Consider the following 11,745-nt stretch of genomic DNA (forward strand, 5'->3'; position numbering starts at 1 on the left):
GGCTTACCGGTCTGTAATTCCCCGCTTTTTCTCTCTACCACCTTTTTTGAATAGTGGGGGTAACATTAGCTACCCTCCAATCCATGGGTACTGTTCCAGATTCCATCGAATGTTGGAAGATGATCAGCAATGCATCTACTATTTCTAGGGCCACTTCCTCATGTACCCTAGGATGTAGATTATCAGGCCCTGGGGATTTATCGGCCTTCAATCCCATCAATTTCCCTAACACCATTTCCCTACAAATACTGATTTCTTTCAGTTCCTCCCTTTCATCAGACCCTATGTTCCCCGACATCTCTGGGAGGTTATTTGTGTCCTCCTTTGTGAAGACAGAACCAAAAATATGTATTTTAATTGGTCTTCCATTTCTTTGTTCCCCATTTATAAATTCCCCTGATTCTGACTGCAAGGGACCTAAGCTTGACTTCACCAATCTTTTTCTCTTCACATATCTATAAAAGCTTTTACAGTCAGTTTTTATGTTCCCTGCAAGCTTACTCTCATATTCTATTTTCCCCTTCTTAATTAATTCCTTTGTCCTCCTTTGTTGAATCCTAAACTGCTCCCAATCCTCAGGTTTACTGCTTTTTCTGGCCAATTTATATGTCCTCTCCTTGGATCTTATGCTCATAGAGTCATAGGCCCTAGAAATTCAGTATAGCCACGTTTGGGGCGCTACAGCTGGGCGGCCACTAAAGTTTGCGCCCGGTGCAACTTCGCACCACCTTCGCCGATATTCAGTGGCATCGCCCCAAGAGGTTGCTGCTGCGCTAAAACAGGCGATGCACGACTATCATTAGGCGCTAAGCCGGCGGCCCGGGGCGAAACCCCCAAGGGCGGGCGCAGCGCAGGTGCGGCGAGTTGCTGATTGACGGCAGACACTCTGGCGCCGGTGAGCTCTTAAAGGGGGAGGGTGGATTTGTTTGCCTGCCACGCCCTGCACACTGCAGCCCTGAAGCAAGGCCTGACCACTGCTGCTTGATCTGGACAACGCCCAGGACTATGGAGAAGGCCAACGTTTTGCACCCATTGCAGCCCCCATTATATGTTTCCCAGTCAATGCTATGGCTCTGAAGTTAAAGACAAGTGCAAAGCTGTGGCCTGAAGCCACAAGTACCTGTGCGAGTGTTGAGCCAAACCAGAAAGCTCTCTACCTTTGTCTCTCTGCAAAGATCCGTCTCTCACAAAGAAGGAGTGTTGCAAAATGGCTGCCATTTCTACTGCAGGAGGAGTGCCCTTTAATTAGCACCCCCCGCGCCCCGCAGCGACTGGGAAACCGTTCCCCCTCTACCAGTCGCTAGGGGCGCCAGGCGCGCAATAGGCCGGCGCCACTGAATTTCTGGTTTGGGGCGCACAAAGGGCGTTGCACGATGAAATGACGTCAGGATCTGCGCGCGCAGCTGAGCGCGCGCAAAGGCTTTGCGCCGCCGCTAAAATCTTTACTGAAGTTGGGGAGAGGCGCAGATCGCGCAGCGCCCGGCCGCTAGCCGCCTAGCGTCCCACATCTCCTCCTCCTAAGGCGCTAGCGGCTGGCGCAAACAACTGAATTTCTAGGCCATAGAGTTATACAGCACAGAAAGAGACCCTTCGGCCCATTGCGTCTATGCCGGCCATCAGGCCCTGTCTAATCGAATCCCATTTTCCAGCATTTGGTCTGTAGCCTTGTATGCTATGGCATTTCAAGTGCTCATCCAAATGCTTTCTTGAATGTTGTGAGGGTTCCTGCCTCTACCACCCTTTCAGGCAGTGAGTTCCAGATTCCAACCACCCTCTGGGTGAAAAAGTTCTTCCTCAAATCCCCTCTAAACCTTCTGCCCCTTACCTTGAATCTATGCCCCCTTGTTATTGACCCCTCTACTAAGGGAAAAAGTTCCTTTCTATCTACCCTATCTATGCCCCTCATAATTTTGTATACCTCAATCAGGTCCCCCCCTCAGCCTTCTCTGCTCCAAGGAAAACAACCCCAGCCTGTCCAGTCTTTTCTTCATAGCTGAAGCGCTCCAGCCCAGGTAACATCCTGGTGAATCTCCTCTGCACCCTCTCCAAAGCAATCACATCCTTCCTATAGTGTGGCGACCAGAACTGCACACAGTATTCCAGCTGTGGCCTTTCCAGCGTTTTTGTACAGCTCCATCATAACCTCCCTGCTCTTATATTCTATGCCTCGGCTAATGAAGGCAAGTATCCCATATGCCTTTTTAACCACCTTATCCACCTGTTCTGCTGCCTTCAGGGATCTATGTACATGCACACCAAGGTCCCTCTGATCCTCTGTCTTTCCTAGGGGTCTTACCATTCATTGTGTATTCCCTTGCCTTGTTAGTCCCCTCCAAAATGCATCATCTCACACTTTTCAGGGTTAAATTCCATTTGCCACTGTTCCGCCCATCTGACCAACCCATCTATATTGTCCTGCAGACTGAGGCTACCCTCCTCGCTATTTACCACCCCACCAATTTTTCGTGTCATCTGCGAACTTTTTACATTCACATCCAAATCGTTAATGTAGACCACAAAACAGCAAGGGACCCAGCACCGATCCCTGCGGTACCCCACTGGACACAGGCTTCCAGTCACAAAAAACAACCTTCGACCATCACCCTCTACCTTCTGCCACTAAGCCAGTTTTGGATCCAATGTGCCAAGGCAGCCTGGATCCCATGGGCTCTTACCTTCTTGACCAGTCTCCTATGCGGGACTTTATCGAAAGCCTTACTGAAATCCATGTATACCACATCCACTGCACTACCCTCATCCACACACCTAGTCACCCCCTCAAAATATTCAATCAAATTAGTCAGACATGATCTTCCCTTGACAAAGCCATGCTGACTATCCCTGATTAATCCTTGCCTCTCCAAGTGGAGACTAATTCTGTCCCTCAGAATTTTTTTCCAATAGTTTCCCTATCACTGATGTTAGGCTCACTGGCCTGTAATTCCCTGGTTTATCCCTACTACCTTTCTTGAATAATGGTACTATGTTAGCTGTTCTCCATTCCTCTGGCACATCCCCTGTGGCCAGAGAGGTTTTGAAAATTTGTGTCAGAGCCCCTGCAATCTCCTCCTTTGCCTCACACAGCAGTCTGGGATACATCTCATCCGGGCCTGGGGATTTATCCACTTTTAAGCCTGCTAAAACTGCTAGTACCTCCTCCCTCTCGATGCTAATATGTTCAAGTATATCACAGTCCCCCTGCCCGATTTCTATGTCTACATCGTCCTTCTCCATAGTGAACACAGATGCAAAAAATTCATTTAAAACCCCACCTACATCTTCTGGCTCCACACACAGATTGCCACTTTGGTCCCTAATGGGCCCTACTCTTTCCCTCGTTATCCTCTTGCCCTTAATATACTTATAAAACACCTTAGGATTTTCCTTTATTTTGCTCGCCAGTGTTATTTCATGGCCCCTCCTCGCTCTCCTAATTTCTTTTTTAAGTATCCCCCTGCACTTTTTACACTCCTCTAGGGCTTCCTCTGTCTTTAGTCCTTTGCATCTGCCAAAAGCCCCCCTTTTTTTCCTAATCCATTCTCGTATATCCCTTGACATCCAAGGTTCCCTGGGCTTGTTGGTCCCACCCTTGACCTTTACGGAAACATGTTGCCATTGTACTCTCTCAATTTCCTTTCTGAAAGACTCCCATTGCTCCGATGTGGATTTTCCTACAAGTAGCTGATCCCAGTCCACTTTGGCCAGATCCTGCCTTATCATATTAAAATCGGCCTTCCCCCAATTTAGAACCTTTATTTCCGGTCCATCTCTGTCCTTTTCCATGACTACCTTAAATCTCACTGAATTATGGTCACTGTCACCAAAGTGCTCACCTACTAACACTTCTACCACTTGCCTGGCCACATTCCCTAGAATTAGGTCCAGTACCGCCCCCTCTCTTGTAGGACTTTCTACATGCTGGCTCAAAAAGCTCTCCTGGATGCACTTTAAGAATTCTGCACCCTCTAAGCCTTTCACACTCTGACTATCCCAGTTAATATTGGGGAAGTTGAAATCCCCCACTATTATTACCCTATTATTTGCACATTTCTCTGAGATTTGCCTACATATCTGTTCCTCTATCTCCCCCTGACTGTTTGGGGGCCTATAGTACACTCCCAGCAAAGTGCTTGCCCCCTTTTTGTTTTTAAGTTCTACCCATATGGCCTCATTAGAGGAACCTGTTAATATATCATCCCTCCTTACAGCAGTAATTGACTCCTTAATTAATACTGCGACACCCCCTCCTCTTTTACCCCCCCCCCACCTCTGTCTCGCCTGAAGATTCTATACCCCGGAATATTGAGCTGCCAGTCTTGCCCCTCCCTCAACCATGTCTCCGTGATTGCAACAATATCATACTCCCATGTGTTCATCAACACCTTCAGTTCATCCACCTTATTCGCAAGACTCCTTGCATTAAAATAAATGCCATCCAGCCTTGCCCTACTCCCTTGTGCCATTACATATTTGCTCTGCCTTCCAGGCTGACTTGTTTTTTCCTCTATATTTGGCTGTACATCACCCCCTATTATAGCTCCACTACTGTATCCCATCCCCCTGTCAAGTTAGTTTAAACATAGAAACATAGAAGATAGGAGCAGGAGTAGGCCATTCGGCCCTTCGAGCCTGCTCCGCCATTCAATGAGATCATGGCTGATCATCCAAACCCTAGCACCCGGTCCCTACACCGACAGCCATCCCACCCAAGCCCTATCCCCGTAACCCCGTAACCCCATGTATTTAATCCCCCCTAACACTAAGGGTCAATTTTTATCATGGCCAATCAACCTAACCCGCACATCTTTGGACTGTGGGAGGAAACCGGAGCACCCAGAGAAAACCCATGCAAACACGGGGAGAATGTGCAAACTCCACACAGACAGTCACCCGAGGCCAGATTTGAACCCGGGTCCCTGGCGCTGTGAGGCAACAGTGCTAACCACTATGCCACCGTGGTATAACCCCCCCCAACAGTGCTAGCAAACCTCCCTGCAAGGATATTTGTCCCGTTCTGGTTCAGGTGCAACCCGTCCGACTTGTACAAGTCCCACCTTCCCCAGAAGCAGACCCAGTGATCCAGGAAACTAAAGCCCTCCCTCCTGCACCAACTCTTTAGCCACGCATTCATCTGCTCTATCCTCCTATTCCTCTACTCACTAGCACGTGGCTATTAGCATGATGCTATCCCTAATTTCCCTTGTTAGCCACGGTTGAGTCACCTTTTTTGTTTTATTTTTATGCCAAACTGGGATGAACAAATTCTGTAGTTCATCCATGCGGTCTTTGAATGTTTGCCATTGCCTATCCACTGTCAACCGTTTGAGTGACATTCCCCAATCAATCCTACCCAACTCGCGCCTCAGACCATCGTAGTTTCCTTTATTTAAATTTAGGACCCTAGTCTCTGATTCGACTACTTCATTCTCCATCTTAATGAAGAATTCGATCATATTATGATCGCTCCGACCCAAGGGGCCTCGTACAACAAGATTGCTAATTAATCCTTTCTCATTACATAATACCCAGTCTAAGATGGCCTGATCTCTGGTTGGTTCCTCCACATATTGGTCCAGGAAACCATCCCTGAAACACTCCAGGAATTCCTCCTCCACAGTATTGTTACTAATTTGGTTAGCCCAATCTATATGTAGATTAAAGTCACCCATGATTACTGCTATGCCCTTATTGCACGCTTCTCTAATTTCCCTTTTAATGCCATCCCCAACCTCCGCATTACTGTTTGGAGGTCTATATACCACTCCCACTAAAGTTTCTGCCCCTTGACATTTCTCAGTTCTACCCATACAGATTCCACATCATCAGAGCTAATATCCTTCCTTACAATTGTGTTAATCCCTTCTTTAACCAGCAATGCTACCCCACCTCCCTTTCCTTTTTGCCTATCTTTCCTGAATATTGAATACCCCTGGATGTTGAGTTTCCAGCCTTGGCCACCCTGGAGCCATGTTTCCGTAATCCCAATCAAATCATATTCATTTACCTCTATTTGCGCAGCTAATTCATCCACCTTATTACGAATGCTCCTTGCATTAAGACACAAAGCCTTCAGGCTTGTTTTTTTAACGCTCTTACACCTATTAGAATTATTATTTACTGTGGCCATGTTTGATTTAAACCGTTGATTTCTCTGACTGCCACTTTTGTTTTTCTCCTTCCTATCTTTTGCTTTTATCCTTGTTTCCCTTTCCTCTGTTCCCTTGCTCAGGTTCCCAACCCCCTGCCATTTTAGTTTAAACCCTCCCCCAGAGCACTAGCAAACACTCCCCCTAGGACATTGGTCCCGGCCCTGCCCAGGTGCAAACCGTCCGGTTTGAACTGGTCCCAGCTCCCCCAGAACCGGTTCCAATGTCCCAGGAATTTGAATCCGTCCACATTGCACCATTCCTCTAGCCACGTATTCATCTGAAATATCCTTCTATTTCTACTCTGACTAGCACGTGGCACTGGTAGTAATCCTGAGATTACTACCTTTGAGGTCCTATTTTTTAATTTACCTCCTAACTCCCTAAATTCCGCTTTTAGGGCCTCATCCCACTTTTTACCTATATCGTTGATACCTATATGTACCACGACAACTGGCTGTTCACCCTCCCCTTCCAAGATGTTCTGCAGCCGCTCTGAGACATCCTTAACCCTTGCACCAGGGAGGCAACACACCATCCTGGAGTCTCGTTTGCGGCCGCAGAAACGCCTATCTATTCCCCTTACAATAGAATCCCCTATTACTATAGCTCTACCACTCTTTTTCCTCCCATCCTGTGCAGCAGAGCCACCCCTGGTGCCAGGAAGTTGGCTGCTGCTGCCTTCCTCTGGTAAGCCATCCCCCCCAACAGTACTCAAAGTGGTGTACCTGTTTGAGAGGGGGATGTCCACAGGGGTCCCCTGCACTACCTGCCTGTGCCTGGTACTCTGTCTGTTGGTCACCCATTCCCTTTCTGCCTGTCCAACCTTTGCCTGCGGTGTGACCAACTGATCAAACGTGCAATTCACGACCTCCTCAGCCTTGCGAATGGTCCAGTATGAATCCAATCACAGCTCCAGCACTGCAATGCAGTTCTGCTGAGGGAGTATGAGCAGCTATGGACTAAATTAAAAAGCAGAACCACAAAGGTAATAATCTCTGGATTACTACCTGAGCCACGAGCAATTTGGCATAGGGTAAATAAGATCAGAGAGTTGAATGCGTGGCTCAAAGATTGGTGTGGGAGAAATGGGTTTCGATTCATGGGGCACTGGCACCAGTACTGGGGAAAGAGGGAGCTGTTTCGTTGGGATGGGCTTCACTTGGACCGTGCTGGGACCAGTGTCCCGATGAATTGAATAAATAGAGCTGTAGATAGGGCTTTAAACTAAATAGTGGTGGGGGGGGTGGGGGTGGCGGGGGGAGGTGAGGATTCAGGTGAGGGGAAACTTAAAATGTCAAAGAGAAAGGAGAAGGCAATAGTGCAGGGTAGCGATAGTGGTAATGATAACCAGAGTGTGACAAGAAGGGACAGAGCGTATAAACATGAGTGCACCAGCAAATAGGGTCAGAGTAGAGAAAAATGGTAAAAGGACAAAATTAAAGGCTCTTTATCTGAATGCACGCAGCATTTGTAACAAGATAGATGAGTTGACGGCACAAATAGAAATAAATGGCTATGATCTGATAGCCATTACACAGACGTGGTTGCAAGGTGACCAAGGCTGGAAACTGAATATTCAGGGGTATTTGACATTTCGGAAGGATAGGCAGAAAGGAAAAGAAGGTGGGGTAACTCTGTTAATAAAGAATGAGATCAGTGCAGTAGTGAGAAATGATCTTGGCTCAGAAGATCAAGATGTAGAATCAGTTTGGGTGGAGGTAAGAAATAATAAGGGAAAGAAGTCACTGGTGGGAGTAGTCTATAGGCCCCCTAACAGTAGCAACACTGTAGGACAGAGTATAAATCAAGAAATAATGGTGGCTTATAAGAAAGGTACTGCAATAAACATGGGTGATTTTAATCTTCATATAGATTGGTCAAATCAAATTGGCAAAGGTAGCCTTGAGGAAGAGTTAATAGAGTGTATTTGGGATGGTTTCTTAGAACAATACATTGTGGAACCAACCAGGGAGCAGGCTATTTTAGATCTGGTAATGTGTAATGAGATAGGATTAATTAATGATCTCATAGTAAAGGATCCTCTAGAGAAGAGTGATCATAGCATGTTAGAATTTCAAATTCAGTTTGAGGGTGAGAAACTTGTGTCTCAAACTAGTGTTGTAAACTTAATTAATGGCAATTACAAAGGTATGAAGACAGAGTTGGCTAAAGTAGACTGGGAAAATAGATTAAAGAGTAAGATGGTAGATAAGCAGTGGCAGACATTTAAGGAGATATTTCATAACTTGCAACAAAGATATATTCCAGTGAGAAAGAAAGACTCTAAGAGAAGAATGAACCACCCGTGGCTAACTAAGGACGTTAAGGATGGTATCAAATTGAAAACAAAGGCATATAATGATGCGAAGATTAGTGGTAGGCCAGAGGATTGGAAAATTTTTAGAAAATAGCAAAAGATGACTAAAAAAATAGAGAGAGAAGATAGATTATGAGAGTAAACTAGCAAGAAATATAAAAATATAAAAACAGACAGTAAGAGCTTCTACAGGTTTATAAAAAGGAAGAGAGTAACTAAAGTAAATGTTGGTCCCTTAGAGAATGAGACTGGGGCATTAATAATGGGAAACAGGGAAACAGCAGAGACTTTGAACAAATATTTTGTATCGGTCTTCACGGTAGAAGACACTAAAAGCATCCCAGTGATAATAGAAAATCAAAGGGCTATAGGGAGGGGGAACTTAAAACAATCACCATCACTAGAGAAAAAGTACTAGGCAAACCTATGGGACTAAAGGCTGACAAGTCCTCTGGACCTGATGGCCTGCATCCTAGGGTCTTAAAAGAAGTGGCTGCAGAGATAATGGATGCATTGGTTGTAATCTATCAAAATTCCCTGGATTCTGGAGAGGTCCCAGTGGATTGGAAAACCGCAAATGTAACACCCCTATTCAAGAAAGGAGGGAGACAGAAAGCAAGAAACTATAGACCAGTTAGCCTAGCATCTGTCATTGGGAAAATGCTGGAGCCCATTATTAAGGAAGTAGTGGCAGGACATTTAGAAAATCATAATACAGTCAAGCAGAGTCAGCATGGTTTTATGAAAGGGAAATCATGTTTGACAAATTTGCTAGAGTTCTTTGAGGTTGTAACGAGCAGAGTGGATAAAGGGGAACCAGTAGATGTCGTGTATTTGGATTGCCAGAAGGCATTCGATAAGGTGCCACATAAAAGGTTACTGCACAAGATAAGAGCTCATGGGGTTGGGGGTAATATATGAGCATGAATAGAGGATTGGCTAACTAACAGGAAACCGAGAGTCAGGATAAATGGGTAATTTTCAGGTTGGCAAACTGTAAATAGTGGGGTGCCACAGGGATCAGTGCTGGGGCCTCAACTATTTACAATCTATATTAATGACTTGGATGAAGAGGCCGAGTGTAATGTAACCAAGATAGGTGGGAATGCAAGTTGTGAAGAGGACACAAAGAATCTGCAAAGTGATATAGATAGGATAAATGAGTGGGCAAAAATTTGGCAGATGGAGTATAATGTGGGAAAATGTGAGGTTATCCACTTTGATAGGAAAAATAAAAAAGCTAATTATTATTTAAATGGAGAGAGACTACAAAATGCTGCAGTAAAGAGGGATCTGGGGGTCCTTGTACATGAAACACAACATTTTAGCATGCAGGTACAGCAAGTAATTAGGAAGGCAAATGGAATGTTGGCCTTTATTGCAAGGTGGATGGAGTATAAAAGTAGGGAAGTCTTGCTACAACTGTACAGGGCATGGGTGAGACCACACCTGGAGTACTGCGTACAGTTTTGGTCTCCTTATTTAAGGAGGGATATACTTGCATTGGGGGCAGTTCAGAGAAGGTTCACTAGGTTGATTCCTGAAATGAAGAAAGGTTGAGCAGGTTGGGCCTATACTCATTGGAGTTTAGAAGAATGAGAGGTGATCTTATTGAAACGTATAAGATTCTGAGGGGGCTTGACAGGGTAGATGCAGAGAGGCTGTTTCCCCTCATGGGGGAATCTAGAACTAGGGGGCATAGATTCAGAATAAGGGGTCGCCCATTTAAAATGGAGATGAGGAGGAATTTCTTCTCTCAGAGGGTCGTGAATCTTTGGAATTCTCTACCCCAGAGATCTGTGGAGTCTGGGTCATTGAATATATTTAAGTTGGAGATAGACAGATTTTTGAACGATAAGGGAGTCAAGAGTTATGGGGAGCGGGCAGGAAAGTGGAGCTGAGACCAAGACCAGATCAGCCATGATATTATTGAACAGCGGAGCAGGCTCGAGGGGCCGAATGGCCTACTCCTGCTCCTATTTCTTATGTTCTTAAAGTCTTCAAAGCAAGCTACTGAGAACTCACACAAGTAGAGTTTGTGTTTGTCTGTAGGGGCACACGCATTTACATAAGATTAGGTGCAGGATAGCAAAGCCAAATTCTTGGTCCCCAATTGGAGTTTAACCTGCTAACACTGTGCAGCTTATTAGCACCGAGTACTGAACTCTTCCCTCTGCTTGTCTAGCTAGAACAAACCAATACCTTAAGGCACTGGCCTGCAGGGTTAATCAAAGCCACAAGCGGGAATAATTTTAGCCTCACTTGACATGTCTACCCTTCCAGAGCTCATTAAGGAGACAGGCTGGCTCGTCAATCATGAACAGCACTCAGGAATATTGTGGACCTAAATGGCTGAGGTATCTGATTACTGAGTGTGCCTCAGAGGGTTGAATCAGTCCCAATCTTCCAACTCAATCTTGCTTACCTTCCATTTCCCTGGAACATAGTCACTATTTGGTTACTAGATAACTGGCAAACATGTATGAGCCTACTAGGATACTAGGAACTTCTCATGAGCGACATGGTGACCAACACAATCATCATGAAATGTGTGAGTGTTTTGCCATCCACTTGGACAAAGCTCAGACACATACAATACTCTATTAAAGGACTGTTGCGACAATTGGAGATACAAAACTTCAGCAGCAATTACTTGCCTCTTTGCAACCCGGTTATGGTAAACATTGAGCCCTAGATATATGAGTGCATGTTCTTATAACCAATCTTCAGCCAACACCTTCAGCAGTTGTCATGCCAAGCTTCAGTGTTTCATCAGCATGCTATAGACAAATTTGTATCTTTAGCACAGTAGAAGCACCTACACAGAACAGGTTGTTATATACCATCCACTTTAATGTTCTATATGTCCAAGTCCATTGCCATGTACCAGGATTATTCATCACTAACTGTTAATTACAGATCCTTATGTGAGAGGCTTTGGCAAAAATATGTGCTTGCCACAAGGTTGGCTCACTCTTCAGGGTGATGAGTGGCAGGACAGTGTGGGCTGGTGCCATCCCTTCCTGCAGCCACTTTCCCTTTTTGCCGCGAATCCACCTTATAGCTTCACCTCACATATCTGCTGAAGGAAATCCTTCAGTTGAATATTTAGGAATTTTGAATCATGAAGAACAATTCTTTCAAGGCACATCTTATATGACATAAACTTTACCTGCATTAAGGCTTTGGTGTCATTAAAGAAAGCTGAGAAATATTATAACCTTTTGTCCAGCTCAGCTCAATTCTGAAGAATTGACTCCAAACTAAAGTTGCAATCAA

Source organism: Somniosus microcephalus, chromosome 10, assembly GCF_052327205.1.
Source record: "Somniosus microcephalus isolate GS21.2 chromosome 10, FLI_Smic_1.0, whole genome shotgun sequence".
Classification (NCBI taxonomy): domain Eukaryota; kingdom Metazoa; phylum Chordata; class Chondrichthyes; order Squaliformes; family Somniosidae; genus Somniosus; species Somniosus microcephalus.